The sequence below is a fragment of the Acinonyx jubatus genome, chromosome B2 (assembly GCF_027475565.1).
Source record: "Acinonyx jubatus isolate Ajub_Pintada_27869175 chromosome B2, VMU_Ajub_asm_v1.0, whole genome shotgun sequence".
Taxonomy (NCBI): domain Eukaryota; kingdom Metazoa; phylum Chordata; class Mammalia; order Carnivora; family Felidae; genus Acinonyx; species Acinonyx jubatus.
This window is the reverse complement of record NC_069385.1, coordinates 12,691,088-12,704,386: the sequence shown is the minus strand read 5'-3', so window position 1 is coordinate 12,704,386 and position 13,299 is coordinate 12,691,088. Positions and strand designations below refer to the sequence as shown.

General features: G+C 44.2%; 1 protein-coding gene across 4 annotated transcripts in view; it reads left to right on the top strand.

Moving 5' to 3' along the window:
* Window positions 1-13,299, top strand: part of SCAF8 (SR-related CTD associated factor 8) — a 202,260-nt gene that overhangs the window by 139,643 nt on the left and 49,318 nt on the right. For 2 of the 4 annotated variants that reach the window (XR_008298254.1, XR_008298253.1), the window contains exon 21: window positions 764-958. The exons of the other annotated variants lie outside the window; for them this stretch is intronic. The gene's annotated coding sequence lies outside the window, so the exon portion shown is untranslated. The remainder of the gene's footprint in view (window positions 1-763; window positions 959-13,299) is intronic. 4 annotated transcript variants of the gene reach the window in all.

Here is a 13,299-nt window from a genome sequence, read left to right as displayed (position 1 = left end):
TTAACTGCACATATATGTATGTATACATATACATTTGGCTTCACACAGTAGAAGTTTAACACTGTCAGAGCTATAAAACATCTGACTGTTGGCTGTCCTGGAGGCCAAGTGACCAGTTACCTACAATGTCTCCCCACCCATTCTCCCCTACAGCTTCTGTGCTGTCCCTGGTGGTCTGTGTGGGGCCTGCCTGGATCAGCATGTACGGAAACTTCCTGGTTTTTTCTTTCCAAGAGGTTGACGTGCACACTATGTGCCCAATTTCCTCCTTACTTCTCTGCTTGTACTTGTGCTAATTCTAGTGATAACAGCCTTTTGCATATACACACATTCTCTTTATTTGCTTCTGTTCTCTCTTTCCCATCTGAGGAGAGTAAGCACATGCTGGCCTCCCTCCTAGGCATTTCCCCCAGATAATTTTCCGCTGCCTGTGCCTAACACTATGGTGGTTTTATACTTGATAGGGGATTGGATAAGATACTAGTCCCATATCCATAAAGTTTATAGGCTCGTAGAGCTGACAGTTTATAAACCAGGAGCTATAGGACAAGACAGACAGTAAATGCCAGAACATGAGACTTTGTCTACTATTTTTTTTTCAGTTTTCAAATGAAAACAAAAAAAAGCATTAGTATAGATTTTCACATTTTCTGCATTATTATTTGAAATAGTACAGAAAAAGGAAAAGTTGTAACTATTAAGAATGAGCGCATATTGGTAATCAGTTTGGCTTTAGGTCTTGTTTTATTTGTTCACCCGACAGATAATTGAGTGGCCAGGCACTGTGTTGGGTGCTAGAGAAATTAAGTGCCGTCCTCCATTTAGAAGCTCCGAGCGTAATAGTAACAGAAGGCAGGAAAGCATGGAAACCAAATATGTACCCAGTGTGTTGCATGTGACTCCGTGGATCCAGGTCTGGCGGCTAAGAGGAAGTCGTCCGAAAGGCTTCATAAGGAAGGTTAGTCTCCTGCGTTTTGAAGATGGTAGAGGGTGTGATTTTACACAATGAACCCTGTGGGGGTGTGGGGAAACGAGCCTCAGAAAACCAAGTGAACCTCGTTGGGAGGGTGAACGCTTGTAGAGTCTGCTAAGGGAACACACACACACACACACACACACACACACATGCACTCACGGGAAATTGTATAATTTTGAGAAAGGAATGATACAAATATAATGTGATGGCGATTCTAAATGTTTTTTCGACTTTATCCGCTAGGGTAGGAAAGATTAAAGGCAGGTCTCGGTTAAACTTTTTTAGGAAGTCGAGACATTTCTTCAAGACGCATTGCTTATTAACCCTAGATATGAAAAATTTATAAAAGGCAAAAACTACGATGCTTCATATAACTGAATCCCAGGAAATCTTGGCTCTGGACCTGAAAATCTTGAAATAAAATGTTTTCTGGAACATTAATTGGAAGACAGCTTGCTATCACCAAATTGTTAGTCTGCGGTAGAAACTCAAAACTGCTAACAGATGCCTCCTACAGATTTTTAAAATATGGAATTATTTCAGCCAGCTACCAAACCATTGATCTTTGTAATTTTTTAAAACTATGAAATATGCATATAAATCTACATAACTGTTCAACTGAGAAAAAGTGTTCCTCTTTGTACTATATACCGTAGACGTCTGATTTCCAAACTGAGATTTGCTCGGATTAGAATTTAGCTATTTAAATTAACTCAGGAGTTTATCTAAAAAACAATTTACATTAAGTTTTTTTAAAAAATAGAGTTTAAATTTTAGTCCTCGACTTCTTTAGTCATTAATTAACCGTGTAACCTTGGACAGGTTCCTTAGCATGCCTAAGAAATGCCCAGGTTCCTTTAAGACCATGCTTCTAATTTCGGCACTTGAGATTCGTACAATGCACATAATAATCTATAGATGTTGGTGAAATATGTAGGAGAACTCCCCAATTATCACATTCGTTAGTTAACGAATTTACTAAGGCCTATGGGAGCGGGCCCACTCTGTGCCCATCTACGTGAATCATATTTGCTCCCAGGTAGAAGTGAGATAAGGTGGGGGAGGAAAACAGAAGGCCTTTAGTTAGACTCCACTCCTGGACACTGCTCCAGTCAACTCAAAATGGGAGCGCAGGGGGAGACATTAGCTTTTACTCCCCGGTGGCGGAGACAGCGGAGCCCTGAGTTAATACAGACCTGCCACACCCCCCGCCCAATCCAGCTGACCAGGTGCCTCTTTAAAAAAATAAACAAATGTATCTTTCTCCTGTTTTTATAATAAAAATGCCAGTCGTGAAGCCCCTTAACTTTGCAAAACTTCCCTTTTGGAATTTTTTTTTAACTTTTGCTAAATAGTAAAGAGTATCTGTCCCATTGTACAGATAAAATTGTGTCTCAGAACATGCGGATTCTATTTTTATTATTATTTCTATTTTAAAAGTCATGCAAGTAATGCATACTGTAGGAAAAAATATAAGATAGAGATAAGTATGGAAACAATAAAATCACCTAGTCCTAAATTTGGGCATTTTTTTTGGTTTGTTTTTTAGAGAGAGAGAGTATGCAAGTGGGCGAGAGGGGCAGAGGGAGAGAGAATCCCAAGCAGGCTCCCCACTCGGCATGGAGCCCAGCACGGGGCTTGATCCCACAACCCTGGGATCACAGCCTGAGCTGAAATCAAGAGTTGGATGTGAAACCGACTGAGCCACTCAGGTGCCCCAAGGCATATTTTTTATTCCTAAAAATAAAGAAGATTTTTATTTGCCATATAGAATCTATGAGTATATAGAGTAAAACTTTGCAAAAATAAGGTTTTCACTACTATTTCACTGAAACTAACATAATCTTATGTCAACTGTACCTCAAAAAATATATATATAGAGAGAGATCACAATAAAAAATGCAGGGGTGCCTGGGTGGCTCAGTCGGTTAAGTGTCCAGCTCTTGATTTCGGCTCAGGTCATGATCTCATGGTTCATGAGATCGAGCCCTGTGTCAGGCTCCACGCTGACGGTGTGAAGCCTGCTTGGGATTCTCTCCCTCCCTCTCTGTCCCTTCGCCCACTCAAGCTCTCTCTCTCCCTCTCTCTAAGTAAACACTTAATAAACTAAAAATAAAAATTAAAAATGCAGTTGGAAAAAAAGAATGCAATAGTAGCTATAAACATTGGAAAAGCAGTAGTTAAATCATCCTCTTAAACAAAAAAAAAGGAAAAGAAAAACTTTTTAGAGAGTATAAGACCATGTAGGTTGGAGGAAACACCTGAGCCCTGGTGTCACCCAGAGCTGTGCTTTTCCTATTTTGCCACTTGCTCACCAGGTTGCTTTGGGCCACAGGCTTAATCTCTCTGTATCTCTCCACAAAAATGGGGATAATGATGCCTGTTTGTCCTGGGCGCTGATGGGAATCTATGGTAAAGGCACCGCGTAAAGCGAGCGGGTAGCTGTTACCCTAAGTATGTGGCCGTGCGTAATACTGGCATCGAGCACGTGTGGCTGGCCTATTGCTTGAACTCTGACAGTTTTGGGGAGACAGATTTCAAAGGGCTCAGAGATAAATTCAAGGGGTAGGGTTTCAAAAAGGGAAGCGGACACGGGAGGGCTAATGAACTCAATAATGTAATCCGGCTATGATACGCAAAGTGACACCTAGTCCCGATGAAGGGGAAACAAGGTCTTTGTGCAAACGACAGTTCTGGGGAAAGATGCATGGCCCAAGGTGGCCAGGAAAAGTAGGGCAACGGTCTAGGAAGCCAGGAGGCTACAGGTCGGTTTGAGATGCGGCTTATGTAAAATGCTGAAGACAGCACCAACGTCTTCTACATGTTGCTCAGGGTGAAAGCAGTGAGGAAGGGAGAGCCCCACGGCATGGTGCGGGGGCAGGGGGCGTTACATTAACAGACAGAGCAAACACTCGACATAAGAGGGAAAAATCTAAGGAAGGTCAGACGACAACGAGAAGACCCCCGTTATTCTCACAGCGGCCCAGCCTTGAAAAATTACATCGCTGCGAACCAGAATTTATAGGTTGACCTCAAAATTGCTGCAAAATCCAGAAATTGTGGGAAGCAAGAAAGGATTCCTGTGCTTGGAATTTGCTAGGCGGATGTTTTGATTTTCAAGGAAAGAAGAAGGTAGTTTCCTAGAACTACAGGCCAGTGGACTTGTCATCATTCCTAGTGTGATGCTAAAAAGAGTTAATTAAAAGGTTTGTCAGCTATTAAAAAGGGATTCTGTGTCCCAAAGAACTGGCATAGGTTCACTGAGAAGAATTCCTGCCAGAAGTAAGATTGCGGCTTTTAAATAGGGTGATTTGATTGATCCATGAAAAATGTTGTAGATGCTCTGTGTCAGGATGCGAGGAAGGTCTCTAAGAAAGTTGCTAAAGATCTGTTTAGGGAAAGGATGGAGAAATCAGGCCTGGATGGCAGTGCAGCCGACTGGCTCGTCCCCCCCCCCCCCCCAAATGCTGGCTAGTGCACCAGTGTCAGCCCTATAGGCGGGACCGTAAGGGTGGTCCCCGATCGCATAGTAGAGCACGGGGTCGGGGGGGGCCAACCCTCTCTACCTGCCGTTGCCTGACAGTGTGAAGCAGAGGCAAAGCCACAGCCTCGGTCACAGGGAGGAAAGCAAACTCAAATGGATAAAGAAGAAGCACCAAGATGAAATGAGGGGGGCAAGGGACGAGGACAGCCGGGAACAAGGAGTCACAGGCTGGCACGCGGGGCCAACATGGACAAGTCTCCAAGAGGAGGTTTCAGTGCTGTGGCAGCGATGTCTACATTCTGAGTGCTCTTGCGGATCTAAAGAGGTGGAAATGGGACACAGATGTCTAACCTCAGCTTTGCCTTCTTCCATTTCCCTACTACTGATTTGAATGAGGAAATGGATAGCCTGCATGCTGATTAAACCTACGGGTTATATGAAGGTGGAAAAGAAAACTAAAATGTTGCGTGAGTTCTGTCCCTGGGTCCAGAAAACTTGTTGCAAGTGTGAGATAAAGTGATGCTGCTTAATAGTAACCCGTGAGGGGGGCGCAGGCTTAGTCGGTGGAGCGTGCCTGTCTTGATCTCGAGGTCGTGAGTTGGAGCCCCATGTTGGGCGTAGAGATTACTAAAAAGACAGATAAATAAAACTTAAAGAAAAAAAAAAGTAACCTGTGAGGAAGAGACAGAGTCAGACTCACATGGCTGTCAGACACCAAGAAGAAGGCTCAGGTGTCTACAGCAGCAGAATCTGGTTCTCACTGAGATGGGTGGTCATCCTTGACCATACTGGCCGGCTCCACACAGATCACACTCCATCTGAAGGTTCAAATTCATTTCCAGTTTCCATACCTTAAGGGACATGTTTTAAATGTGTCCCTAGGAGAATGATCCAGATTTGGGGGAGTCTGTATAAGGCAGATGAGGATTCATATACTCACGTTAGAGAATATTTGAAGGGTTTTATGACCACTGGCTTAGAATAAGTGAAGTGCGACAGAAAGATTGGACTTATCCTTTGTGACACCAGAGGGCATGGATTCAGGCTTCTTAGCCCTCAAAGGTGTCCCAGAAGAAATGGCAGCCTCAGGAGAGGCCCAGCCCCTAGGGAGGCTCCCTGGACAAAGGCCACTTTCAGGGGTGAGAGACAACCCAGGGATCCAAGTGGGCATTGGTCTGAGACATGTAAGCCCCTTTGGACTTGAGATTCTGTGGTTCTGACTCGGTATTCTATATTTCTGTGTGGTTGTGGTTGCTCAAAGCATCACGTGCAAATTCTGAATTGTTGCTATAGAAGATGTGGCTATTTGAGATGGTCTCCTTTTTTTGGGTGTGTGATTCAAGATTAAAAAGTTTAGTAGGAGCACCTGGGTGGCTCAGTCGGTTAAGTGCCCGACTTCAGCTCAAGTCATGATCTCACGGTTCGTGGGTTCGAGCACCCGCGTCGGGCTCTGTGCTGACAGCTCAGAGCCTGGAGCTTGCTTCGGATTCTGTGTCTCCCTCTCTGTCTCTCTGCCCCTCCCCTGCTCACACTCTGTCTCTCTCTCAAAAACTAAACATTAAAAAATTTTTTTTTAAAAAAACTAAAAAGTTTGGGTTATCTTGTAGAAAAAAGGCATCAGTTTCAACCTGGTTCATTCCCTGATTTGATCATTACCCTTCAGGGTCGAACCTGGTTGAAATGAAAGGTAGAAGCAGGTGAAATGAAACTGCAGAATCTAATTTGCATATCAACCCTTCTGGATGCCAGAGAGCAGCACACATTCCTACACGTCAAAGTGAGCTGTGGATTTTTACTTAATTCTTAAAACACAACAACAACAAAGCTTTTCTTTCAGATAGGTAGATTGTTAAGGATAGATATTTTGATATACCTTTATATCTTAAAAAAAGTATTTATTGTTGTGGATCTAAAAGGAAGTCCTTCCTCAGAACTTTGGGTGCTAAGTCAAAGGCACAGTGTCATTAACTATAACTGTTAAATGATGGCAAGGTTCCTGGCTCCGGTCAGTGCTGCCGTGACCACAACCAAAGATCAGATATTTGCCCTTGTCCTTTTGAAAAGAAGAAGGGTTCAGGAGCCATGGGGGCTTTATTTCCCGTGTGGAGACCACAATCCAGTCCGCTAGTTGCTCTGAGCGGGGAATGTTGGTCCAGGTGGTGGTCACGCACACATTCCTCCCGACTCCTCGTGGACACGCTGGTAGGACACGAGGGAGCTGTTTTCCTGGTCGCAGGTGTCCTTTCTAAACACAGTGTGTAAACGGCGTTACGGTTGATTTCCTGGAGATGGTCTGTGTTCTTAAAGGAGGTGGCCGCTTCCTTACTGAGGACGCTGGTTTCCTGTGGTACAGGGTTCGCCTGAAAGCTCCTTGTTGTTGGCACTGAGTGGCTCCTATCCGTGCTTTGCTTTGAGAATGTCGGGTGACCATTTCCCCTCTTATTCTCATCTCCTTTCTCTCAATCTCAGTCTCTCTCTCCCTCTCTCTCTGTCACATACACGCATACCCTGTCACATTTCCACACTCCTCAGATTCCCGCACATTCCGTCTGTCTGAATTTAGACAAAGCTTTGAAGAGCACCTTGTCTAAAGCAGTGCCCACCCTCAGCCTCTGGGACCGTCTTTCACCTACTCCGCTTGCATTTATAGCACACTTCTGTCCACTTGCTTTAATTCTCTTTCTGCCGGCATGTGAACTGCCCCAGAACAGAGGCAGTGCTTTACCACTTCTTTGTCCCCAGCTCCTGGAACATCTCAGGCATGTGGTTAAGCTCACAGTAGTTACCCGCTGGAGAGAAAGGAGGGAACTTGCAAAGGGAGCATTCTTATAGTCAGGAATAAGTAGGTAAGGATACACATCCTGAAAAACATCTTCAGTTCTAGATTAACCATGTTGCTGTGGAAATGAACACAACCTGTTATGTTGGCTCAGTGTCCCTGAGGTACCCACACAGTTGACGCCCTGGTAGGGTGCTGAATAAAATGCAGAACACCCAACTCAATTAAATTTCAGATACGTAACAAGTGAATTTTAGTGTAATCATGTCCCACGCAATATTTGGGACATACTTATACTACAAGTTATTTCTTCAGTGTTTTCATTTGCTATATTTGGCAACCCTGTCCCCTGGTTCCCTGATGCGTATTGATTTGCCAGAGTTTAGGATGTTTCGTGTTCTTTACAGTTTTCCTAAAAGAAATCAGCTCTAGTGTCAGCCTTGCCCTCAGTCTGTGGCCCCACCAGTTAGAGCCACGGTGCACTCAGAACCTTTGTTCAACTGAAATGGATGCGATGAACGCTGTTTACACAAGAAACCCCCTTAACTCATCCTCCCTTTCTCCCACTCAAGAAAACACGGAACATAAATGTTAGTGACTGTGACAGGGATAACCTTGAATCCTTTCAACTTCTTATTTAAAAGAAATAATTTGCAGATTGGCACTTGATCATTGGAACTAAACCCAAGAAATTACTTGGGACGCTCCTCTTAGCTAACTGCCGACTGACCCTGAGATTGAGGACGAGTGGCTAGAATTTAGTGGTAAAAGATGAGCGTTGTGGGTTTTATTCACTTAAGAGATGCGTTGCTTTCTTTGCAAGAGAAAAAGTATCTCGGACCCAAGAGGACCTGTCTAAAGAGACAGAGACAGCAGAGTAAAGGGCTTACTTACCTCACTACTAGAAACACACCCCCAGCACGGATATCATGAATAGTTGGTTGGCAGTTTCATTTGTACGTGTAACAAAACAAAATTGGAATCCATGTAACCCCATCTTGATGCCGAGGGCCATTTAAGTAGTTGTAGTTAAAAGCTTTTTGAGAACACAAAGGACTATGTAAGCGAGAAATGAGTACAGGCGTATCTCAGCGATATTATGGGTTTGGCCATCACAATAAAGCACATATCACAATAAAGTGAGTCAAAGTAAGTTTTTGTTTCCCAGTGCATATAAAAGTTATGTTTATACTACACTGTAGTGTATAAAGTGTGCAAAATAGCATTATGCTTTTTTGAAAACAGTGTGTACTTCATTTAAAAATACTCCATTGCTGGGGCACCTGGGTGGCTCAGTCGGTCGAGTGGCCAACTCTTGATTTTGACTCAGGTCATGATTCCAGGTTCATGGGATCGAGCCTTGCTTTGGGCCCTGCACTGAGCATGGAGCCTGCTTGAGGTTCTCTCTCTCCCCCTCTGCCCCCTCCCCTGTTCGCATGCACACATCCTCTCTCTAAAATAAATAAAATAAAAATACTTTATTGCTGAAAAATGCTAACCATCATCTGAGCTTTCAGCAAGTCATAATCACTGATCATAGGTCACAATAACAAATATAATAATAAAAAATGTGAGATATTGTGAGAAGTGTCAGAGTATGACACAAACACAGGAAGTGAGCAAATGCTTTTGGAAAATTTGCACTAATAGACTTGCTTGACACAGGGTTGTCACAAACCTTCAATGTGTACAGAACACAGTATCTCTGAAGAGCAATAAAGCGAGGTGACACCAGAATATCTTTTTTTATTTTATATCCACCACCAAATGTTTGGTTACTTAACTGTAAAAAAAAAAAAAAAAAAAAAAAAAAAAAATTGCCCAGGCAGTTTAAGAAATATAAAAGATATATTTGGGTATATTTGGAATAAACCGAAAATAAAGAATATATCGTATATCCACTGAGATTTTTTTTTTAATAAATGTTTTTAAGTAATCTCTACGCTCAACATAGGGCTCAAACTCACGACCCTGAGATCAAGTCGTGTGCTCTGCTGACTGAGTCAGCCAGGTGCCACTCCACTGAGGTAATCTTTAAATTATTACTTTGAGATATAATTGAGGATTGATATACATTTTGTAAAATGTTTATTTTTGAGAAAGAGAGTTGGGGAGGGGCAGAGAGAGAGAGGGAGAGAGAGAATCCCAAGCCAGCTCCACGCTGCCAGTGAGGACCCCAGGTGGAGCTCAAACTCATGAACCATGAGATCATGACCTGAGTTGAAATCAACAGCCGGACGCCCAACCAACTGAGCCACCCAGGTTTTTTTCTAAAGACAAACCCTAACATACTACCACTTCTAAATTGTAGCTTGAGTTTCATTTCTTTTTAGTAAATAAGAAATAAATGAGTAGACATAGAATTTATTCGGCTCCTTTGCTGGTAATCAAGTATCTGTTTTCAACACTTTCAACATCCCTGACGAGTTAATATAATGCAAACAAAAGAGTGACATTGAATGCCCGTCTCACTGTCACCCGGGTCCTCCTACTTTAACTTAGAACTACCAGTCGTGCGTTGCCTCCTTCCCTGCGGCATGACTCCGTGCCCTGTCCGCTTGTGGCCTTGTGGCATGTTAGTGTAAGTCCAGCCACGACTGTGTTAACGTTGGACAGTTTCTACAGCGTGGCACTCTATTAAAGCATCCTGGGAGATGTTCCAAAGAGTGAGCTATAGAATGTGAAAAGATGTGTGACTTGTCATAATTCCAGAGGGAAAGAAAGCCAGACATTTTGACAACATTTTTGGCAACTCGATTCTCTGGAGATGATTTGCTCGCATGCTTTTTGCTGGCAGCTTAAACCCAACAGTGGGTTCTCGATGCAGAAGAGCCCTTTGTCAGACCGGGTTTATCTTGGAGCCTTGCAGAAGCTTCCTATCACCCGGCCTGCACCAAGCTGGAGCCCTTGTTGGGGGATACAATGCAGTCCTCTGTTACGGAGACATCACCAAAAAGAGGACAGACTTCGGGTTCAAATGTAGGCCCTGCCTTGCAAGAACGGTACGAGCTGAGAGGGTGACTTAGCCTCTAGGAGCTGGTGTCCCCCTCTGTGAAGTGAGGTTAATGACGGCTGCTTGAAGGTCAGGAGCGGAAGTCAGGCCCTCATTCCCCCCACTTCGTACTGCAGTGATAAGTTTGCAATCCCTCTGCGGTCCCCTTGCCAGGATTTGCAAAGGCTTGCTAATAAGCTCAAGCAGTCACTTAAGGAAAAGGATAAATAGTTAAGCGCAAGGTTGTCCCAAGAGGCAGGAAAAGCTTCTTTGAAATCGCCAGAGGCCAGGGAGGACACAGGCTTTTGACCGTGTTAAGTGGCAGGTGGTTGGAAAAGTAAGTAGCAGTTTCTTTTGAAGATACAAAGGGACAGTGGAGGGGCGCCTGGCTGGCCCAGTCTGTAGAGCGTTCAGCTCTTGACCTTGGGGTCATGAGTTCATCAGATTCACTGATACTGCTTAAGATCATTGTAGAACAAGTCTTTCCAAACAAAGGTTGTATATGTTAGATCAGTGGCTTCCACACTGTATCCCAGAGGCCGTGGGGTCCTGTAAGGAACCGGGCAAACCGGCTTCTAGCCAAGCGGTTCGGCACTCGTGCGTCTGACACAGTGGACTCTTACAGCTCGGAACTAGGCAACTACCTGTAAACTCATGCTAGAGTCCCATAGCACTCCTGACTCTGATATGGATGCTTGGAGCTATTCTAAGCTGACTCGTGGCATGTAACAATCTATCATTTTGCTAAGGCACAGATGTGAATAACCTTCCCTGCAAGGCGAGTGAGCAAGGATGTGTCACTTTGCTGGTGAGTTGGCCCCGTTGACCGCCACCATCGGGGTCTCCAGCCAGCCTTTTTCTACTCATTGTTGCCTACCTGTTTTAGGGGGGAAATGACATACTGTAATGGGATTTGTAATCCGGGGGTCTGGTAACATCTGAGAAGTGTCGCTCACTAGTGTCTAAGGTCTTCCCACTCTGGGCAGCTGGATGGAATGCGGGTGGGACGTGGGATGTGTCCTGGAATGTTCTGTGCCACGTCACCTCGTGAGCATGTGAGGGAATTCTGTGTGGGGTACAGAGGCTGTACATATCAGCTCTCAAACACTGCAGATGAAGAGTTTTTCTTATCCCAAATCCTGGTCAAGGCTTCTGAGAATATGGTCGTAGAAAGCCGCCCATATTTTTTTAAAAAGCCACATCCTGTTCGATTTTCTGCTTTCATATTTGCCCAGAACAGATATTCCCTGACATTGTGCTGTTTGTAGAAAAAGAGTATCTATCAGTGGCTCATTAACTTGGGTCATGTTTGGAGTTCTCTGTGAGCTTATTAAATAAGACGCTGTGCCTGCTTGAAAACTATTATTCTGCTCCAAAAAATAAAAAGACATGCAGTTCAAGTATATTGTTTCTCCCTGACCTCAGAGTTACTACTCGGTGCACCGAGGGGGCCTCGGTTAAAGCCAGGCTGATGGCTGTTGACCGTGGAGTAGTGGGGCCAAGTCCTGTCCGCGCTACGGTGTAGGTGTGAAGATGACCTTGGCTGTTGCATTTGCCACCACTGCAGGGTGCTCGTTCTGTGGATGTGGAGCCCTAGCACCATCTTGGTTACTTTACGTGCCCTTGAGACAGACGGAAATGAAGGCAAATTCACGCAGTTCCGATAACTAACCAGACCGCGTGAGCCCATTCACTAGTTCTGCCCAAGCGGGCAAGGAGATTAACAGTCTCTCTCTCTCTCTCTCTTTTCTTTTCATTTCACTCACTTAACCTTCTCGTGGTTCTTTTAAGCAGCAAATTCCTGATTTTAAATACTTCTTCTAGATAAACAGATAAAGCATATACAGATTAAGATAAAGTCAAGAGCTGATACGGACACAGTGGAGTCCTCCATGGCGGGGTGGGTGCCGTGGATGAGGCAGGCTGGGTCCCCGGAGGTACTTCCGGCCACCTGTCCCTTCCCTCCAACCCTGGGGCCTTGCTCCTTCAGGGCTCACTGTCCCACAGGGCTGTGCGTGGATAATCCTGTCCTGAGAACTCCAGTGGTCACTGTTCCTGGGGCTATTTAATGGCAGCCAAGAAAAGCGAGTGGCTTGTCATTCCTTTGACTACAGTCATGTCAATTCTTCACCGCGAATTCAGTTTGCAAATTAGTTTCTGCAGCTATTAAAAAAAAAAAGAAAAAAGAAAAAAGCATCTGTTCAACTTGGTGGCCATATAATCTCTCCAGTTCAGTTGTGACGACAGCTGAGGACACCAGATTGAATTTGCTTTAAGCAAACTGGATATATGAAAATTGAAATTAAAAAAGAAAAAAAAGGATGATTGTTCACTTTTCAAAAAGGTTTCTTTGCCTTATGAAGAAGGTTAACCAATAGGATTTCTTTAAACGCCAGTTTTTTCCCAGTACTCTAAAAATGAAATTTACTTACTGCCCTGTGTTTCTAGAGCATACTTTATGCGTGAAAGTGGCATGCCTCTAAAAAATATTAAAATTCTTTTAAGGTTAACTTTTAAAATTATTTTTTAAAAGCTGTTACCTGATGGGTTCAACTTTACTAAATGAATATTAATAGGTTTTGCTCCAGCCTGGGAGAGAGGAAGAATACATCCCACTACTGACCATTTGAATGGGCCACATTGAAAAAACGAGGGTAGTGCATCATGTGACCGTCACGTGACAGTCTCTGTTCTTGGAAACCCAAAGTTGAACCTTTTAACCTTTAAGCTAGAAGGAGAGCTGGCCTAAAGCAAGCTCCCATGGAAAAGTCATCAGCATTTAGCATCAGCCTCTAGCCTGGGGGTCTCCGTGTGGTTGAGGTGATTTCACTGCCAAAGGAAAGAATGTCACGGGGCTGTTTTTTATTACAGAAGGTCTAGATGATTGAAGGGTAGCCAGTAGACCATCAGACTTGCAGGATGGCATTCAGTTGAATTCCCTTTCATTCCTTCTGCCCTTCCCTGAGGAGCCATTGAGAAGCCCTGTGCTTCAGGGAGGGGCCCTGACACAACAGCAAAGCCAAATCTCGGCTTGGCTTGCATGGAGCCTACGCTCTGGTCAGTCTTGA